Source organism: Zingiber officinale, chromosome 4B (assembly GCF_018446385.1).
Source record: "Zingiber officinale cultivar Zhangliang chromosome 4B, Zo_v1.1, whole genome shotgun sequence".
NCBI lineage: Eukaryota > Viridiplantae > Streptophyta > Magnoliopsida > Zingiberales > Zingiberaceae > Zingiber > Zingiber officinale.
The window spans coordinates 88,623,306-88,646,568 of NC_055993.1; positions in this window are offsets into that span (position 1 = coordinate 88,623,306).

A 23,263-nucleotide genomic window follows, 5' to 3' on the forward strand; every position below is an offset into this window, starting at 1 on the left:
CTTGGACTTCTCCGTGCCAAGTCTCCATACTTGGACTTTTCCAGTGCCAAGTCTCCATACTTGGACTTTTCCCGTGCCAAGTCTCCACACTTGGACTTTTCGCGTGCCAAGCTCCCTGCTTGGACTTTTCCAGTGCCAAGTTCCCTGCTTGGACTTTTTCCGTTGCCAAGTCTCCATACTTGGACTCTTTCCCGAATCAGGTCAACCAGGTCAACATTGACCTACGGTTGCACCAATAATCTCCCAAACATCTATTCTTGTCCCATATCAAGAATACAACTCTTCCACGAGTGTCAAACATCAAAATACAACTCAACTAGGTCAACCTTGACCTAAGGTTGCACCAACAATCTTCCTAAGTCAAACATCAAAATACAACTCGAGTCAGGTCAACCAGGTCAACCTTGACCTAAGGTTGCACCAACAATCTCCCCCTTTTTTATGTTTGACAAAACCATAATCAAGTTAGGTTAATCCGATAACCTAACTTAGGTTTCCCAATGTTCTTCAATGTTCTTCCTTGAACATTATCTAGAACATTCTCCCATTCTCCAACACTCTCCCCCTTTTTGACACACATCAAAAAGAGAGAATCAAGGTCAAGAGTTTCTTCCTAATGAAAGTCTCATACCTTTCATTGAAACTCTTAATTTCCCCCTTGATACTAAACTCAACAATCAACTTAGTGACACTCCTATGTCACTAATCCTCAAAAGTCTTAAGGAGTAAAAACTTCCCCTAAGAGTCAACTCCCCTTGACAATTAGGTAAAAACTCCCCCTAAAGGTCAACTCCCCCTTGACCATTGCACCAACAATGTCTTGGAGAGTTTCAAACCTTTATAAACCCGAAACTCAACTCCCAAAAACTGAAATTTCAGACACCTGCTGAAAATCGAAGCTGACACTCGGTCCTAAGATCGATCAAAACCCCGATCGGTCCCCGACCGATCCATGCTATGATCGCCTTGGATCGTCCACCGATCGGTCACCGATCGAGCTCACCGGTCGCACCAAGCTCTGGATCTTCGGATCGTGCACCGATCCATGCTTCACCGGATCGGTCCGCGGACCGATCAGGATTTCTGGATCGGTCCCCGGACCGATCCAGGAACTCTGATCAATCTGGAGAATTCAGAAACTCCTAGAAAATTCCAGAAAATTCGAAAATTGTGAAATTTTGAGGATACATTCCTCATAACATATACTATCATGGAAAAATAGTTTTCTATGAAAATAACTTCCATTTTTCAATCTTGATACAAAGTTCAAAAACTTTGAAATAGTTCAAGTTTAACTCAACTTTGTATCACAATGTTCAATGATGAATGCAATCACCAAGATGGCTTCATCAAGGTTTTCCAAATCAATTTCAAAATGATTTTAAACCTTTTAATTTAGGACCATAATCTTAGGGCTAAATGTACATGACTTGTACACAAGCTTTCCCTATGATCCTCCATTTCTTGAATTAGGCTCATCTAGGTACAAGAACTATGCACCTTGATTCTAATTCATGATCCTAATATCTCACACACATCTAAAGTGTATCAAAGACATCCATGGCAATTTTGATGTGAGATATGGGTTTAGGTATCTTAGACTAAGGTCTCATGCATTTTCTAAATACAAATTTGATCTCAATATCAAAATGTGTTTTTCATCCTTAAATCAATTCAATTGATTATTAATGCAAGAGATGGTGACATGGCATAAAATGGTATCATAAATGAAAACATGTGCCAATGTCATTATGTCATGGCATAAAGTTTGAAACTTAAATAAACATGACATAAAAACTAGCCTAAGCATTATCATGACATTTCAAATGATAATAAAACTAAACATGATGTCATGACATGTGAGGGCAAACAATCATGGCAAGATTTAGCATAAATAAATATACCTAGATTACCTATCTAAGTATCCTTAACCACTTGGCTAACTTCAAATTTAATCCTAGATTGCCCCAAAATGCCAAAATCCTAATTTTGACACTTCTTGAACTCTAGATTAATTCATGCCACTTAAAGATCAAATTTATCCTCAAAACTTGACATGTTTTATTTTTTTTTCCTCGAGAGTTCTCTAGATTTTCTCAAATTGTGCCAATTGAGATTAAAAATGAAATTTCCAATCTTTAGACACATTTAACTCTTCAAAGGAGTAAATGATAATTCCATTTCATTTTCAAAAGTTCTCAAAACCTTGAAAATGCTCCTTGAGTGTCAATTTCCTCAAAGTTGGGTTAACTACCCTTCTAATCGGAGTTGACACTCTCTAACCCATCTATGGGGTAGAGAAGATGCTCCTAGGAACCCAATACCTATTAGAGCTCATTGGGTTCACTAAATATTCACTAGGGATAACTTCCCTAGCAACCCTCCTAATGACCCTCTTAGGCCTTAAAGCCTTGGTCATTTGGGTCTCATCAAGGTCAACTATAGGGGTGACTTCCCTTGTGACCTTGGTAATAGTCTTCCTAGCCCTAGGTTTTGTTCCATAATCGAATGAAACATTATGATAAGTGGGCTTGACCAATTGGGACTTAGGTTTGTGACCCAAACCTTTCTTGTCCTTGGACTTGGGTTTTTGACCCCTAGACCCTAGAGTCAAAACCTTAAGAGCCTTTTCTAGAGAGTCAAGTCTTGACCTCAAGACTTGATTTTCTTTCTCTAATACCTCAAGTTTTGATTTATCATTTTTCTTTGAGGTATTCCTAGGCATGTGTCTAAATGATTTGGGATTTCTATCTAGATTTTCCTTAGCCTTAGATGAGTTAATTCTAGGGTTAGCATTTCTAGAATTGTTCTTATCTAGGCTAGCATGCTTGGCTCCTAAGCACATGTATCGATTTCTAGTGTTAACATGCTTATCATTATTGACAATGGCAATAAGACTACTAGCATGCATCCTACTAGAATTGCAAGAATGAGCTTTAAATGTTACCTTAGGGTTTGCCTTAGCTCCCCCTTTACACGTGTTTGGCCTCTTGTCCTTGTGAGGTTGCCTCCCCCTTGGACATTGACTCCTATAGTGTCCCCGTTGCTTGCATTGGAAGCACACCACGTGCTTCTTGCTCTTGCATGTCGGGACTCCGGCTTCCTTGACCTTTGGTGCCGGTGGAGTCTTTCTAACCCTCTTTGGACACTTACTCTTGTAGTGCCCAAACTTCCTACACTCAAAACACATTATGTGTAATTTGCTTGAAATCACGTTACCTGTCTGGATGTGTGGAGATGAGCTTTCTTCTTCATCCCTTCCGGAGGTAGATGTCTCTTCTTGCTCCGATCTTGAACAAGAGCTCTCCTCCTCTTCTTCCTTGGATGTTGAGTAGCCCTCACCTCCCAATTCGCTTCCTCCATGATGTGAGCTACTTGGCTCACTAGGCTCCTCTTCATGGAATTTTGCCAAATTGTTCCACAATTCCTTGGCGTTGTTGTACCTATCTATCTTGCACAAAACATTATTAGGTAAAGCAAATTCAATAATTTTTGTTACCTCGTCATTGATTTCGGATTGTCGGATTTGCTCTTTCGTCCACTCCTTCTTCTTGATAGGTTTTCCTTCCTCATCCATCGGAGGGGAAAACCCTTCTTGTACACAAAATCAATTTAACATATTAGTCCTAAGAAAATACATCATCCTTACCTTCCAATATGTGAAGTTGTCGTGAGACTCGTAGAAGGGTTGAATCGTGACATCTTCTCCATAGAGATCCATCTCTAGCTCGTGCTCCCCCGGGTGTTGATCCGTCGAAGAGCGGCCTCGCTCTGATACCACTTGTTGGGATCCTTCGTACGGAGGCTAGAGAGGGGGGTGTGAATAGCCGACCCCAAATTCGCTTTCTTTCTACAAATCGAGTTAGCAGTGGAAATAAAACAGTAGAAAGGAAACGGTGAGAAGATCAAACCTCAAACTCGATGGATGTAACGAGGTTCGGAGATGAACTCCTACTCCTCGGCGTGTCCGTAAGGTGGACGAAGCCTACCAATCCGTCGGTGGATGAGTCCCCGGAGAACCGGCTAATACAATATACTCCTTCTGGGTGGAGAAACCTCGCCACAATGTTTCTTGCACAAGCAAGATAGGAGTACAACAGATACAAGAAAGCAAAAACCAATATGAAACACTTGCTTGCCTTTCTTGTTGACTGGAGTGATGAGGCACACCAACAGCAGCGACGAGAATCCAATCGAGAAGCTCACGCGAAGCTTCACCAGCGGGAGCTCAGCAATAGCAGGTAAGAGCAGAAGCTCTACACAAAAGTTCTAAGGCAATGGAGACACTGTACCTCCTTTTATACCAAAGAACTTAAAGCCTGCGAAGAAGAAATCTGATTGAATCCCAATAATTCTCCCCTCAAATGAAGGATCACCATACGCTCATGGTCTGAGTCTCCCTACGAGCATCCGGTCACCTTAACCTACTCTTGGCCTCTCCACGGCTCCAGTCACCTTGACTCGCTTTGGGTCTCCCCGGACGATCGGTTATCCTGATATGCTCCGCGTCTTCACCGCGAGCATCTGATCACCGGATCGATCCAGATCGATCCGCTCATGGTTTTCGCCCAAACCAAGTCCAAACCAACATCCGGTCAACCTTGACCTATTGGTACATCATGCTTAGCATCCGGTCACTCCCTTGACCTGCTAAGACTCCCCACCAAGTGTCCGGTCAATCCTTTGACCCACTTGGACTTTCCTCTTCGTGCCAAGTATCCGATCACTCCCTTGATCTACTTGGACTTCCAACACCGGATGTCCGATCACCCTTGATCCATCCGGATTTTCCCTTGCACTCACCGGACTTTCACCTAGCTTCACTCACTAGGGTTTTCACCGGCTTCACTCACGGGACTTTCATCTTGCCTAACATCCCGTTAGGACTTTCTCCCGCTTCACTCACGGACTTTCCAACGCCTAACATCCCGATTCGGACTTTCCCTCCGACTTCACTCACGGGACTTTCCACACCGCCTAACATCCAGTTAGGACTTTCCCTGCTTGGCTTCACTCACGGGACTTTCCACCGCCTAACATCCCGTTAGGACTTTCCCTCGTGCCAAGCTCCTGCGGACTTCTCCGTGCCAAGTCTCCATACTTGGACTTTTCCCAAGTCTCCATACTTGGACTTTTCCCGTGCCAAGTCTCCACACTTGGACTTTTCGCGTGCCAAGCTCCCTGCTTGGACTTTTCCAGTGCCAAGTTCCCTGCTTGGACTTTTTCCGTTGCCAAGTCTCCATACTTGGACTCTTTCCCGAATCAGGTCAACCAGGTCAACATTGACCTACGGTTGCACCAATAATCTCCCAAACATCTATTCTTGTCCCATATCAAAAATACAACTCTTTCACGAGTGTCAAACATCAAAATACAACTCAACTAGGTCAACCTTGACCTAAGGTTGCACCAACAATCTTCCTAAGTCAAACATCAAAGTACAACTCGAGTCAGGTCAACTCGAGTCAGGTCAACCAGGTCAACCTTGACCTAAGGTTGCACCAACAAATGCTGGGCAGTCAATCAGAGTCAGGTGGGGAGATGCTTCCCTCCATTGACTTTAACTGCCATGTCACCTTGACTTTGACCACCACTTCATCTCTTGGGTCCACTCATTATAACCCGTATCACTAACCTCCCCCTCAAGTCTTGTCGAAAGAAGTGTAGCCGACTGACTCGACCCAAGTTTAGTTCCCATCCACTCATCCCTCTCACTAGGGTCGTCCAGGAATTCATATTTCCCTTTATGCCTTATACACTTAACAACATTTTTCAATTCAAACACTATATGTCATAGGCACGTTGTGAAAGAGGGAGCACTGAGGATGGGTGGAGAGATGTTTTGGTAGTGAAATGATTTGATTGTCACTTCCATCATAAATCTCCATTTATGGGTGAATGTCACGTGGCCCTTCTCTTCGTTTTTTGAAACGGCTCTTGACGCACGCCTCCTAGTATGATTACCTAACGCCTCTTTCCCCTCAGATCAATGTCTCTCCAGGAGTGTGCTGTTTTAATCCAACGATCGTAATTAAGTTACACTTTATAAAAACCCTAAATGGCCCCTATTCTTATCACTTTATTTTTTATCTTCTCCGATCTTCTTTCTAGCAACCTCTTGTCCACAGTCTTCTTCTCTCTCAGACCTTAGGCAATTAGTAAGTCGTTCATCCTTTATTTTCTTTGCATCTTCTCATGGCTGAGGAGTCTTTCTCCTCATGGTATACTCTAACTTATTTGGATTTTGGCGCTGCTGATAAAGTTTACATCTGTTCTCAATACGAGATCCCTAAGTGTAAGATCTCATGAGCATAATTAATGAAATTATTTATGAAATTTTCTAAGGTCACATGAATGCTAATTACACGATTAACTTATAAAATTTTCTACAAATTTTAAAAAATTTTCTACAAATTTTAAAAAATTTTCGGAGTTTTAAATGAACTCGTACGACACATTTCAAAGAGATAGAGGTATGATGCATGAAGGAAGCATATGATACTCTATTTAAGTTAGGAGTTGATTAACCTTAATTACCCTAAGAATGCTAAATAACCTACCTATAAAAGCACCTATCCACTGTTCCCCCGATTCCTCCGCCTCAGTATTTCCCCGAAACCGCCACCTCTTCACTGTTCTTTATATCTCCGCCATTTCGACGGAGCTTTCTTCCCCGCGTCTGGAGCTCCGATCAGGCACCACATCTCACAGCCGACTTCTGTGGAGTATATCACAACCGGACGTAGATCACCGACAGTGTGAAACGTTGGGCGAGGGTGTCGGACGAAGGCACAAAGGAGAGAAAGGCAAGTGCATCTCATTATTTTGGTATGGATCCAGTGAGGTAAGGTTCAAAGGGCTTGGAAGAGATGAAATGCTTGGTTTTGTGATGCCCAAAAATAGTGTTTGGTTGCAAATCAATTTCCTTTGGAGTTCTTGTTTCTTCTCATGATTATTGTGGTTTTTCGTGATGGATCTGGTTGATTGGGGATTGAAATCAATGTGCCCCGCTTCTTCTTGTTGGTTCGAATACCTGGGTAGAATTATTTTAGAGATTTAGGCTGGGATTGATGAAGTTTGTTCCTCTTATCGCTTTCGTGAGATTTGGAATGGGTCGTGGGCAGATTAAAGTTTGATCAAAGTTGTTTTTGTTTTTTTTTTCTTTTGCTTCCGATCTTGTTGACAGATTGTAAGTGGAATTTGATTTGGTAAGTAGAAGTTCTACGACCTTATGAAGCTGTTTAAGAGTTGTAAATGCTTCCGAAGTTTTTTGTTGCTAGCTGTATCTAATTTTTGAATATGAGAAGCCATCAACTATGCTGAAATTGATTGATGGTAGGTGAATACCTTCTGCGACCCATGGTATATTACAAGAGATGAATTTGCCACAACATATGATAAAATTTCCAGTCTTCTATAGTTTATATTAGGAAATAATTATTATTAGAAAATAGTTATTTGTTTTTTAATTATTAGAAAATAATTATTATTAGAAAATACTTTGTCACGTCTCGGGGGAGTCCCTGTCCGAAGAAATTTCGACAGCACCTCCCCTGTACGGCTGACAATCTGAATCATTTCTACAGACACAATATACCTCAGCCACATGCGGCTGGAATATACACACAACCACGCAGTTTAAATGCAGCATACTCGGCTGATACAATAAAAACACAACCACGCAATTATATGTAAATCAAACAGCCTACTCGGTTGTTCCAAAACCAAACACAACGGAAAATACAATGGATAACACATACAACTAAAAACAAAAGCTGCTAGCCGGCTAGGCTTACACCACATAACAAAACAACTCTCCAGAAACAAAATCGGAGCACAAAGCTAAATACACTAATACATGAAACAAATAAAACATAAATGGAAACGGTAAGTCTTCTGATGTGACGTGGGAATCGACAGACAGGATACTCCAAACGACTCCATAAACAACCTGGTACCTGAAAAAAATAGTGTCAACGGGGGTGAGTTCAACAACTCAGCAGATACCTAGTTGACATGTATAGTAAACTATAACAAATAGTAATAACTATGGAGTACAGTCTCCTAGACAAAAGCTGAAAAATGCACAATAGAAAAGGGCTCAAGAGAACTGTACTCACCAGGGCCTCCTATTAGAATAATCAGGTCGTCAGACCGAGAGTATCATAAATCCTGTATGCATGTCAAACATATGCATCCATGCAAATGCATCATATAAGTGCAACAAACACAATCAGTAAATGCATCAATGCATATGATGCCAATGACATGGTCACCCCTGACGTCAGTCAGCCATCTCACACACGATGGTGAGACCGAGTGGGTAGGGTTGTGACAACCGTGCACTCTGTCGTCACTGCTCCTTATGAGTGACCGAGTGGACGGGATGCTGTCGGAGTACATCTATCCTCCTACCCCAAATCATAAGTGGGGGAGCACAATGCTCTCATCTCCCGGTACACGATGACGGGGAGGAATCCCTGCCGGCTATCACGCTGCGTCACACTACCCATGAGCGGACCAACGGAGCCAAACAGAGCAAACTGTCTGTCGGCTACCACGCTGCGTCTCTAAACCAATGGAGCCTAACAGAGCAGAACTGTCTGCTGGCTACCACGCTGAGTCACCGGACCAACGGAGCCTAACAACAGAACTGCCACACACCTACCTGATATACCACTAACCCATGAGTGGTGGTGTGTGCAGATCCATGTAACTGGCGATGTGCTCGACAATAATGGAGCAGACTATCGCACAGCATGCAATCATGCGAGATGATGCATGACACTAAGCATGGCAAAATCCTGAACAGCATAGCAATATCCATATATATATAAAATGTGTACCATACGACAATGAACCAAATCAAAGGTACACAGATCAGATAAGGTATAAAAACCTAGATCCTGAACATAATAAACACATGGTTGTGTCACTACCCCTATATGCATGTATAATCAGGTAGGTACTAACATGAAGTGCATAATAAGTAAACAAAACAAGCATGTAACAGGTATCGGGTAGTGACTAACCGAAGTAAAGACGAACATAATCATTACTAAAGGTTATAACCTACTAAACATATCAACATGACATTATCAAAGATAAGTCAAGGTACCCGCCTCCAATAGAAAGGATCGTATCCAGTCCAAATCCGACGTCGAGATGCTCGTCTCGCGTCAAGGTCCTGTGTCACCAATATATATACATTTTTATTTAGCTACAATTGAAACGAATCGCTAAATAAAAATCCTTAAGAACCATTTAGGGCAAACCCCTAAACCATAAACCTCGACCTGCCTAAGTTAAATCCAACGATTAATTAGGGTTAGTTTTCCTAATCTCTAATCAACCCATTACATAACAAATCTAAACCTAAATCAATTTACACATGAATAACTATCTAAAATAATCAATCAAAACCATGATCTATAACATGTATCAAATGCCCTACACCTTACCTTGTTTCTCAGCCGCTCCTGTTAATCCACAGGCAAGGAAAGTTGCTGCTGTACGAAGTAACTGCTGCTGGAAACTAAACAAGCAAACCTAAATCAACAATTTCCCTTCCAAACCATGTTCCCAAACCATAACCATTACCTCTACGGTGGCAGCTCCTTGTGTCTAACCGAGACACCCCTCAAGACTAGCTGCTGGTGGTCTTCTGTGGCCGGAGAAATGGCTGACAGCGCACACAGCCAAAACCCAAATCCTAACAGCGTAAGGATTTGATGAAGAAAGAACCTGGCAGTGGAAACCTAGGGCTCAGTGTGACACCTGGTCTCCCGACAAGCTCCTGTGGGTCGCGACCCGGAGAAGGAGAGGTCAAGTGGCGCTTAGTGGCTGGCACAGAGGAGGCGATCTGTGGTGGGTCGGCGCTAGGGTTCCTGTGGTCGACGGTGTCTCAGAAGGGTGAGGGAGTCGCGGGTCGGCCGGGGCTAGGGCAGAGGAAGCCGCGGCGATGTAGGCTGTGGCGACGACAGCGATGCTAGGGCACGCGAGTTCGGCAGCGCGGGGTCGGCATTGGCGCAGAGGAGAAGAGGAAGAGGGGTGCGGCGTCGAGCGGCGGCGCGATGAAGAAGACGAAGAGGAGAAGAATCGAGCGGAGGCGACTAGAAAAAGTGAGGTGAAGAAGTGGCCGAGGGACTTGTATACTCAGGGAGGAGGAAACAGTCGCGTGCGCGTGCGGTTAGGGCAGAGAGATCGCGCGTGAGAGGGCTCTTGTGAGGGCACGGGAGAGGAGAAGAAAAAAAAATAAAAGAAAAAGGAAAATGAAACTTTTCCTCGTTAAAACGGGGTAGCCCAACCAGGCTTTCCCGGGGCCCAATATTATCCCCGTAAACTCATCCATACGAGCTCCGAAAAATTCCAAGAAAATTTCTAAAAAATCTGAAAAATTTTCTTATCATTACTCGTCATTTTTCGATATTTTACATACTTATTATTTTCCTAATTTATGTATTTTTCTATTTTCACTTGTAATGATATTTATATATACCATATGCTATCATTAATAATATGTGAATTCTATCGTCGATATGGTATCAGAGCTCTAAGCTTAACAGCAACCTTTTTTTTCTCTTTCTTTCTTTTCTCGACAATACATACCAGCCGCCTTCTATAATGGTTGCCGCCGACGATATCAACCGTCGGCTCCAGCCGTCTTCTACAATGGCTGCCGCCAACGACATCACCCACCGGTTATCTCTCACAAATACTCCTATTTCTCCTGCCTCTCTTGTGGTTCTAAACGTCAATGCTCATGCACCATTGAAACTGACCATCTCCAATTATTTTGCCTGGCGCTTGCAGTTACTCATATTCCTGTTGAAGATTAGTTGGCTAATGCACTTACAAAGTCGCTTTCTCGATCTCGGTTGTTTGCTATTTGCAGCAAGATTGGTTTCATTTCTGGACACCATCTTGAAAGGGTGTATTAGGAAATAATTATTATAAGTAAATAGTTATTTGTTTCCTAGTTATTAGGGAATAATTATTATTAGAAAATAGTTATTTGTTTCCTATTTATTATGTATTATTTCCTAATTTATGTATTTTCTTATTTTTACTTAGTAATGATATTTATATATATATCATATGTTATCATTAATAATATGTGAATTCTACATATACATTCTTCTCGTGGGATGAATGATACACTTTGCACTTTGTCAAATTTTCTTAATCTTTATAGACATACCCAAAATTTTAGGAGATTCAACATCAAAAAATACACTGTGGTCTACACCCATTTGTTATCAATCATCAGCTCCAAAAAGGTTTATTACATATGTAAGCATTCTTTGCCGGGAGTGTGCTATGTAATAGTATATTTTGCAACTAATAAAGAACTCTAAAGTTCTAATAATGTGATTTACAATTGATACACATTGTAAACTGTATGTTTTTCCTTGAATACTATCTCTTTCTCTTAGTGTTCTGGTAAAGCATTGCTCTTATCACTATATTTCATATAAAAGTAGCCAGAGAACATTGAAGTAACGTTAATATACATTTTTTCCATCTTCTCTTTAATTAGTATTGGCGTTAGCAATTGGTAGCCAAAGAAGCCTTGAGTTTCAATCGTGAACATAAACTAAAGTAGTTTCATTACGATGCTACACTGAACTGAACACTATTGTCACGATGAAACAACCGTACACATCTCTGGACTGATGCTTCTATTCTGATAGATTTGGTCTGCAGCAGAACTCTCAGCTACTTGCCAACAATGGTCTCATCAATGTCATCTCTATATTGAGTACCCCACCTCTTCTACTTCAGGACCCTATTGAAAGCTGCACAGTCTGAAAGTTGAGCACATTCACGGGCAAATGATGCACATTGTGCACAGGGACGCCCAGCATGTTCACCTCTCTGATACAAAGTTACCATTCATTGGATTTTAATTTTAATTTTTTTACTCACGTGTTTAATTTTTAGGATCTAATTAATCTTTAAGACGACAGGTCCCTAAGAGTAAATTATAAAAGCACAAAGTCATCGGCACTTCAGCCCATGGCCATATGTCAAATTTGTAGATTTTTTCCACCGAATATTTCGATCCACAACAGTCCAATCCAAATTTTTCACTAAATTCAACATCAATCTTAAAGGTATAATCGAATCGAGTCGAACCGAACTCTTAAATATTTAAGTTTGACTCGTTTATAATTGAGCCGAACTCGAACTTTATTTAACGAATATATTCATGACTCACGAGCTTATTCAAACTTTTATCAAATCTAAACATGCTTAATAAATATAAATTATAAATTTAAATATTCATTAAAAATTAAATTATATATTTAGAGAAAATTATAATATTCTTATTAAAATTTATAATTTTATTATAATAAATAAATTTAATATATTGTTAGATTCGAGACGCGCTAGAGGGAGGGTGAATAACGTTCGTGACTTTCACTTTTCATTTTGGAAAATCAACGAGTAATGCAGTGGAAATAAAGTAAACAAGAACAATCACAAACACCAACGATTTACTTGGTTCGGAGCCTGTGGCGACTCCTACTCCAAGGCCCACACTCGTTGAGCGTTTACTTTGGGCAATAACTATAATCAAATATTACAAGAAGAATATTACAATTTAACTGAATTGAAATTATACCGACAACAGGAATTTGAAATTCGCAGCTTCGGGTCGTCGGAGTCTTGTTATGGCTCAGCCGGATCGCCTCGTTAGCAGCAAACAGTTGAAAGATGCTCGGAAAGTGATATGTCCAAACTACTGGTCGAGACAGATATATAAAGCTCGTTGAGGGCGCCTTCAACCTCCTTGAGGGTGCCCTCAACTCCGCCGATTCCACAGCGAAGATAAGGGTTGAAGGAGTCGCCGCTTATCCTCTTGAAGGCGCCCCCAATGTCATGGAGGGCACCTTCAAGCCCATCCGAGGTGCCTCAGCACTCCTTGAGGGCGCCTCAAGCTTGACTTCGCGCGCTCCTTCTTCCAAAGCATCTGAGGCGCCTCTAAACTCCATGGAGGCGCCCCGGACACTGTTCATCCGGGGATTTAAGCTCTTTCTTCATCCTGCAAGCTACGTTAGTCCACAAAACAACAACATATCCTGCAAAACAAAGTTAGCACATAATAAATATGATAACAGAAGTATTTGACAGTCTCCGGACTGTCCGATTCTGACTTCGGATTGTCGACCAAAAATCCTAGGTCGAACCGACGCCTACTATTCCCTCTCTGGGAAACGCGTCCTCGCCTACTCCACTCAGGAGAGTATACCTGTTGCCAGTTCGATCCTCCAGATCGACTGGAATTTTGCTCAGCGCCCGAGTCTTCAGGTCTTTCCGCTGGGCATTTGCTCCACGACCCGTCTAAACTTTCCACCTGGTTCGCGACACCAGGACTTTCCACCTAGGGTTACCGACCCCTTGGATTTTTGCCCGAAGCTTCGACCCGCCAAGACTTTCCGCCTAGGGTTATCATCCCCTACGACCTAGGGTTACCACCCCCTAGGGTTTTCCACTTGCCTAACCGTAGCTAGGACTTTTGCCTAAGATACCTTAGGGATTTTCCTGCAAACTCATTCAAACACATTAGATCACAAATAAACTTAACTTTGAATCCTTTGTCATTATCAAAACTTCGGTTCGATCGTCGAATGCTTCCTACACCAACAATCTCTCCCTTTTTGATTATGGCAATAAAAATTCAAAGTAAGTAAAAAAGACATAAAGAATGAAGTTATAATGCTATAAAGAATTTAAGAACAGCGCAAGCATAAATAACAGTGCAAGCATAAATAAATTTAAGTGCAAAGCTCCCCCTTAATAAAAGCTCCCCCTTAATAGAATTTTCTTTATACTTGACTTTTAGATTTGATTTTGAATTTGATTTTCTTATACTCTCTTCCTTTGCTATATATCAAAAAAAAAAAAAACTTTGTGAGGGAAGGAGTAAGAAAATGTTGTTTGACAAAAAAAATCATAAGAAAACAAATTGATAAAAACTAAGTTTTAAGAGTGATAAAAATTTAGCTTATAAGAACTTATCTTTTAAAAATATGAAAAAAGAAACTTTGGCAAAAATTAACTTAGCTTTAAAAAGAAGGAGTTGAATAGGAGGTTGAATAAATACTTAAAACATTTTGATAAATACTTAGCTTTTTAGAACAAATTATCTTGTAAGGATTTTTAGCTAAGTGAGTGAATAGATTAAAGAAAACCTTTATAAAAAAGTTAAGAATTTTAGTTAAGTGAATTTTCACAAAGTTTAATAGGGAGCATATTTCTTGTTTTAGAGAAAGTACTTAGCTTTAGATTAAAACATATTTGAAAATATTTTTGAGGAAGGTAGTTTAGCTAAAGAAAAATTTTTGACTTTGAAAAGTAACTTAGTTAAATTTTTCAAAAAAAAAACACTTTAGGATTTAAAAAATAATAATTTCACTTAGTTAAATTTGAAAAGTACTAGCTTAAATAGTATCAATTTGTATAACTTTAACTAAGTTTACTTTTACCAAAAAAAAATAATTTAGCTTAATTTTTTTTTTTAAATTCTAAAGTCCAAGCATGAGTAATTAAAAATTCAAACTAAATACGTAGTTTTCTTAGCCAAATATCTAACCATTAGCTACTAGCTGCTTACCTAAAAGGCAATAGCTTTCACTTGGTTAGTCAAGTTAAGTCAGTTATCCAGTTAGATTTGACTAAGACAGGATAACTTAACTTGATTGATGTAAATTTGGTATTTATTGCCCAGACTTACTGTGATGCACAGATATAAGCATTCTGAAGTCCAGATAATACCCTATGCATCTCACACCATTCTAAGTATTTTCATACACAAGCAAGTTAAACCTAGTGTGCTTGTGAGATGCTCTAGCTGAAATCTAGGGGAACATGTTTTCTAAGGGGAAAATTCCTAGTCTAAGTCCAAATTTTTTAAGACTAACAAAATTATAATTTTGAAAAATATTTTTCCTAGAATTTTAAAATCAAGCTGATTTTTTAAAAAAAATACAGTAAGTAGAAATAATTATTTTAAAAGTAAGTTCTATTCTACTAAGCACATCCTTATTTGTCTTCTAAGTGCACTGAACTCAAGTTCAGGTAAGGATTTTATGAAAATGTCAGTCATGTTTGACTTGGATTCAACATAGTTGAGTACAATGTCACCTTTAGCGACATGATCCCTTACAAAGTGGTGTTTTACTTCTATATGTTTAGTCCTTGAATGGTGAATTGGGTTCTTGGTTAAATTGATTGAACTTATGTTATCAATTGAAATTTTTGTATTTTGATATTCTAGTTGATAGTCTTTTAGGAAATGCATCATCCATAATAGTTGAGATGCACATTCTCCTAGGGTTATATATTCAGCTTCAGTGGTGGATAGTGCAACACAGTGTTGCTTTCTGCTTGACCAACTTACTAGGCACTGACCTAGAAATTGACAGCTACCACTTGTGCTTTTTCTATCTAGTTTGCACCTGACATAGTCTGAATCAGAATAGTTAATTAGATCAAAGGTGCACGTCCTAGGGTACCAGAGTCCTACATTTAGGGTTCCCTTAATATCTAAGTATTTTTTTAACGTTTGTTAAGTGTGACACTTTTGCACAAGATTGGTATCTTGAACACACACCTACTGTAAAAAGGATGTCAGGTCGACTTGTAGTTAGGTACAGTAGACTCCCTTTCGCACTTTGATAGTACTTCAAGTCTATTGGTTTTTCTTCTAAGTCAGAGTCAATTTTAATGTTAGTAGCCATTGTAGTATTTATATTTTTTGAATTTTCCATTCCAAATTTCCTAATTAATTCCTTAGCATATTTTGTTTGGAAAATATAAATATAATCTTTGGGTTATTTAATTTGTAGACCTAAGAAAAAATTGAGTTCTCCTACTAGGCTCATTTCAAATTCATTTTCCATTAACTTGGTAAATTCTTTTAAAAATTTAGTGTTGGTTGAACCAAAAAATTATATCGTTTACATAAATTTGGACTATAAAAATATCTTTTTTTAAAGATTTTTACAAATAGAGTTGGATCTATTTGACCTTGGTTAAACCCTTTAGATATCAGATAATTTGATAGTCATTTATACTAAGCCGTAGGTGCTTGTTTTAGTCCATATAAGACTTTCTTTAACCTAAAGACATGGTTTGGGTGGCTCAAATCCTTAAATCCTGGGGATTGACTCACATAGACCTCTTCCTTGATGAACCCATTTAAGAATACGGATTTCACATTCATTTGGTATAACTTGAATCCTTTATGTGCTGCATAGGCCAGCAGCATCCTAATAGATTCAAGTCTGGCTACAGGTGCATAGGTTTCATCATAATCTAACCCTTCTACTTGGCTAAACCCTTTTGCTACTAACCTGGCTTTGTTCCTTACTATCTCACCTTTATCATCCAATTTATTCTAAATACCCATTTAGTGGCAATTATGGTTTTGTTAATGGGTTTAGGTACTAGTTCCCAGACATGGTTTCTTTCAAATTGAGCTAACTCCTCTTGCATTGCTAATATCTGTTGGTGCTGGAAGTATCCGACGATCGAACCCGTGTTTTGATAATGGAAAAGGGTTCAAAGCTAAGTTGGTTTGTGATCTAACAGTTTGAATAAGCTTGCAGGAAAGTCCTAAGTGTACTTAGGCAAAAGTCCTAGCTGCGGTTAGGCAGGTGAAAAACCCTAGGGGGTGGTAATCCTATGCGGAAAGTCTTGACGGGTTGAGAGCTTCAGACAAAAGTCCTAGGGGGTGGTAACCCTAGGTGGAAAGTCCTGGTGTCGCGAACCATGTGGAAGACTGAACGGGTCAGGGAGCGGGCGTCCAGCAGAAAGTCCGGAAGCATCGAGCGCCAAGCAAAAGTCTAGTCAATCTGGAGGATCGTGCTGACATCAGGTAAATCTCCTGAGTAGAGTAGGTGAGGACGTGTTCCTTGTAGATGGACAGTAGGCGTCGGATCGACCTAGAGTTTCCGGTTGGAAATCCGAAGTCAGACCCGGACAGTCCGAAGACTGTCAATATCTCATTTACTATGACTATTATGTGCTAACTTTGTTTTGCAGGGTATGTGTTTGGAACTAACACATTTTGCAAGAACAAAGGAGCAAGTCACACCTCGGATGAACAGTGTCCGAGGCGCCTCCATGGAGCTTGGAGGCGCCTCGGGTGCAGAGGGTGAGCTGGCTGCGCAACAGGCTTGGAGGCGCCTTGAACCAGAGCTTGGAGGCGCCTTGGAGTGGCCATGAAGGCGCCTCAAGCAGGATAAGAGGTGAACTTTTCAGCACTGATCCACGCGGTTGACTCGGCATGTTGAAGGCGCCCTGGATGGTGTTGGAGGCACCTCCAGCAGTGCATAACAGGGGGTCTCAAGGCAACAATCAAGACAACAATTCCTAAGTGCTTCTACTACAACGTGCTGCTCCAAAAGATGCCCTGAAGTGCTGTTACAAGCCCCCGATGACCTGGAGCTCCGAGATTTTGATTTTGTCGTCGATATAATAGTTCTTTATTGCACTTATTGTAATACAAATTTGTACTCTTTTCCGAGCTTATAGTTGTTGCCCACCGGAAGCTATCAACGATCGCGAGCCTTGGAGTAGGAGTCGTCACAGGCTCCGAACCAACTAAATCCCTGGTGCCTTTCTGTGTTTGTTATATTTTACTTTATTCCGCTGCTTTAACTCGATAGTTTTACGAATCCAAAACGCGAAATAGCCACGAGCGCTATTCACCCCCCCTCTAGCGGTTCTCGATCCAACAATTGGTATCAGAGCGGGGTCGCTTCGATTTGGTGCAACCACCAATCAAGCATTTGTTGTGGTTATTTTTAGTTTTACGGAGTCAATTAGAATTAGTTTAATAGCTACATTCTAATTCTTTATACAAATCGGTTTTTGCTCGAAATTGGTGCAACACCACTCGAGCTCGTTATTTTATATTTTTCTCGCACTACTAATCCAAGACCTAGTCTTGGGACATCTTGTTCTATTTTGTTCTTGCATATTAATTAAATGGCCCAGCAAGAAGGTTACAGCACCGTTCGTCCCCCGCTCTTCACTGGAGAAGATTTCGGGTACTGGAAAGGACGAATGGAGAATTTTCTAAAAATCCAGTTCAAGATGTGGATGATCGTCAAGACTGGGTTTCAACTGCCAACCAACGAAGACGGCAAGCCTACACCCTGCGAGAACTGGGAACCAGCTATAATCAAGAAGGTGGAAGTCAATGCCAGAGCAACCTGCACCCTCCAGTGTGGACTGACCAATGAAGAGCTCAATAGAGTTAGTCCTTTTTCAACCGCAAAAGAGCTGTGGGAGAAGCTGATCGAACTGCACGAGGGCACCTCCGACACCAAGGTAAGCAAAAGAGATTTGTTGTTTAATAAATTATATAATCTCAAAATGCAGGAAGGAGAGGTAGCAAGTCAAGTCCATGCACGTATTCAAGACATTCTCAACTCCCTCCATGTGATCGGGCAAAGGGTCGAGAACAGGGATATAATAAGGTACGCTCTCAATGCGTTTCCGAGGAGTACATTTGGGCATCAATGGTAGATGCCTACAAAGTCTCCAAGGACTTATCTTCTATAAAATTAGATGAATTATTCTCTGAGTTCGAATTACATGAGCAGACTAATGCACAACCAACCGAGAAGGGCATTGCTTTGGTTGCAGGTACAAGCAGAACACGCGAACCAAGACCAAGGCGAAGAACTGAACTAGAATCAGATGAAGAACCTGACTCAAATGACGAACAAACGGCTGAACTCGTCAACCTTGTAAAGAAGCTCTACAAGAAGAAGAAGGGGTTCAACAAAAGGGATCTCAAGAAGGCGGTCCAGTCCAAAGAAGCCCAATCAAGCTCGAAGGTAAAATTTGAAGTGACATGTTATGGCTGCAACCAGAAGGGACACATCAAAGCCAACTATCCAAACCAAAAGGAGATAAAGAAACAAAGAAGGAAAAAGGTCTTGAAGGCAACATTCGAAGAATCTTCCTCAAAAGACGACGACAACGAACTCGATCAGATGAGTCTCCTTGCACTGATGGCCCGGGACTAGATCAATATATCTGAGAGCGAGAGCGAATCGGAAGCTGAATCGGAAAGAAGCCACGGATCTGTATCCGTTTCTGAAGGGCCTGACCCCACTGTAAGTATTTCGCGTTTAAATAATTTAGTTAATTATTTATTATATAAATTAGCAAAATTCAATATTCGGATCAAGTCACTTCTGAAAGAGGCATCAGCCCTTAAAGAAGTGACCAACTCCAAATCCTTGTCTGAATCCGTTCAGATTGGAACCTCGACTCAAGTCCAAAAGCTTGAGGAAGAGAATTCCAACCTGAAAATTCAAGTCAAGGATTTGAAGACCGCGTCGGAATGGTTCACTTTGGGTTCCAAGAATCTTGACCTGATTCTTGGAAAACAAAAGGTCGTATACAACAGATCCGGAATTGAATTCAAACCTAAAAAGAAATATAGATCGTATTTATCATTAGTCAACAGACTAAATAGTAAGACAGCCCAAACATGGGTACCCAAGTCCAACTTGGTTAATCAAGTTAGACTTGGTTAATATTGGGTTCCCAAGGATCAAGTACATTACCTTGATGGACCATATCAAGGTTATGATCCAGGGGAGCCAAAAGAAAAACTGTATTAATAAATTAATAAATCATTAAATATATATATATATATAATTAAAATATAACTAAATTAAATGTATTTTTAATCTAATCTATAAATTAAAAAAAGGAAATTATTATTTATATGAAATTATCAATAATATAGGTGGAGGCTCCAGAATAGCTGGCACCTCCAAAACTAACATACCCGGTAGGGTAACCCACACCAAGCTACCCGACAGGGTAATTAGAACTAATTAGAAATAAAACAAGTTTAACTTGACCTATGGTACTGGTGAAATTTTGAATGATAGTACGTTAGCGAAGCTTAGTCTATCATATCTAGGAAGATATGGCTTCTGTTAGAGTGTATATTGAAAGCCTAAGCTTTTGTAGACATTTATTTTGAATAAAGAATCACATTTGGTCAAATTATCTACATTTATTTGTAGTTGTTCAATTAATTTATATTGTAGATAACATAGTATGTGGTGTCACATACAGAAGATAATGTTATCAGTACCTTATAAATTATAAACAGTAGCTCATGACCAAGATGGAAAGGAACAAACCATTGGAAGGTCGTAGTGTAATTAGGTATTAGTTTATCTTAACTATATAATTACACTAGTACACTTAGAGTGTATTGAGTAGGACCATTAGAGGTCGTTTCTTTTATACTGACTTTATAAATGAACAAAGACCTCAGTTATTATGGAAGTGTGTGCTCTTAATCCTAATATAATAACAAGCACATATATTTGATATTTATTTCTTTAATTTGTCAATGGGTGAGATTTAGTTCGATAAATCAATAAGCCTGATAAGTTGGGAAATGATATCACTTATAGTGTGTGTTGTTGATTATAGAAGGAAACTGTGTCCTAGTGATCTAGGTTGATAATGTCCCCAAGAGGAGCTCATAAGGATTGTCATGTTAAACCCTGCATGTGGACTTAGTCCGACATAATGATAAGGTTGAGTGGTACTACTCTTGGACTAAGATATTAATTAAATGAGTTGTCAGTAACTCACTTAATTAGTGGACATTCGACATCTTAAACACAGGGAGACTAACACACTCATAATAAGAAGGAGCCCAAAAATGTAATTTGGGATTGATGCGGTAGTTCAATAATAGTTCTCTAGTGGAATGAATTATTATTGATAAAATTAAGTTGTGTGTTCGGGGCGAACACGGGATGCTTAATTTTATCGGGAGACCAAAACCAATTCCTCCTCTCGGTCCCTATCGTAGCCTCTTAATTATAGAGTACTATACCCACCTATACCCACCTTCACACCCATCTAAAGGGGGCCGACCAAGCCTTGCTTGGAGCCCAAGCAAGGGGCCGGCCAAACCATGTTGATTGTGGCCGGCTCAAGCATAGGTTCAACCTATGTGTGGCCGACCATTAAAAATAGAAAAGGAATTTTAAATTTAAATTTTTTCTTATGTGGAATACATGATTTAAAAGAGAGTTTAAAAATTAAAATATTTCCTTTTATAAGATTCTGCAAAAGATTAAGAGAATAGTTAAATCTCTTTCCTTATTTGTAGATTAAAATGTTGATTTTAATTTTTGTAAAAACTTTTCTTATAAATCATTCACATGTTGAAAAGATAAATTTAAAATTATAGAAATTTCCTTTTATAGCATCAACCATGAAGGAATTATTAAAGATAAATTTTATTTTAAAATTTTTCCGAAAGAAAATTAGGAAGCTTTAATTTTTCTAGCGAAAAATTTCCTTGTTTGCTTATTTGATGTGGCCAGCCATATACACTAAGAAAAGGATTTTAATTTTAATTAATTAAAATTTTCTTTTTCATTGGCAAAAGAATTAAGGAAGGTTTTATTAAATTTTCCTTATTTGCCAAAGCTAAGGATTATAAAAGAGGGAGTTTGGGTGCCTTCATGGACACAACCTCTATTCTATTTTCTCCCTCTTTTCTTCCTTGGTGTGGCCGGCCTCTTCAAATTCTCTCCTCTCCTTGGTGTGGCCGAACCTCTCATCTTTCTTGGAGATCAAGTGGTGGCCGGATCTTAGCTTGGAGAAGAAGGAGAGAAAGCTTACATCCCTTGGAGCTTGGTTGGTGGAAAAGGTTCTTCATCCTTTAGAAGTTTTGTGCTTGGCCGAAACTTGAAGGAAGGAGAAGAAGGTGCTAGGTGGTTCTCGTCTCGGAAAATCGTTGCCCACACAACGTCCGAGATTAGAAAAGGAATACGGTAGAAGATCAAGAGATTATTATTCACAAAGAAAGGTATAACTAATAATTGTTTTCCGCATCATGTTAGTTTTATTTCTTTGTAAAAATACCAAATACAAGAGGCATGCGATTCTAGTTTTTCGAATTAGTTTTCGAAGTTGTGTTTTTTTATTTTTTCTTTTCCTTGTGATTTGATTGTTCTTAGCGGTTAACCTAGGGTTACTATGGGAAGGTTAAATATTTAATTTTCTTAAAAGGCTTTGTCTAGTCGGTGGTGGTTGCTCCCATATCCAAGAAGGTTGTGTGCCTCGCCATGCAGTATTGGAAGCCGATTTTGGAAATAGATATTTAATTGTCTTCGTGACCTAGGTGATTTGGATCAAATGTGTTAAGTTCCGTAGGAGATCCAAGTCTAAACCTAAAAGAACAAATAAATTAAAGATTATATGAATCCAACTTGCGATAGCAAGTCTAAAGATTATATTCTGTCGTCGATTGCAGATCTATAGGAGATCACTATGAGTTTTTACAGATTTTGTATTTTTATATTTTTCATGCTTAGAACTATCCACAATGGTATCAGAGCGATGCCTAAGCATGAAACAATCTTTTCATCGAAATGAAAATCTCTCTGCCGCCGTCACCAGGCAAGGTTGCGATTGGGTTGCGATCTGCCATAGTTGTCGAGCCTCGAGAGGTTACTGGCTATCGACTTCCGTGGCCGGAGAGTGCCGACGATCATGTTGGGAGGTTGACTATCGAAGGTCACGATAATCGCGTTCGTTGTGGTAGAAGAAGAGAGTGTCGCAATCGTGACAAAGAAGAGAAGAAACAGTGTAATCGATTAAACTAATCGATTAAAACAGATCTTAATCGATTTAAAGTCTGTGTAATCAATTAAACTGACGAAGCAAATCTATGTAGTCGATTGGTGTAATCGATTCAAGCAATATAATCGATTAAATGAATTTTTTAATCGATCTGTGCAATCGATTAAATTGATGAAACACAGTGAATCTGTGTAATCGATTGGAGTAATCAATTCAAATAGTTTTTTAATCGATTGAGATAATCGATTAAACGAAAATTAATAGTATTAATTACTGTTCATCAGTCAACACTATTTGAAAACAATTGTTTTAATCGATTAAGATTTCATGCATGAACAGTATATTATGCTTATCATGTGTGAACTGATTACTCACTATTTAATCAATTGAAATTGATTAATCAAAGTTCGATTAATTGTAATTGAACTACACCAGCTTGATCCCAAATCTGGTTCAAATCATTGGTTGGTTTAACTAGAACAGTTTAATTCAATAATACCTAGATCGAGTTCAAATTATTCGTTGGTTTAACCTGTTTGGTTTATTATTAAATTAATTGGGATGATTTTGATTACATAAGTTGGTTTAACCAAAATGATTAGATTTG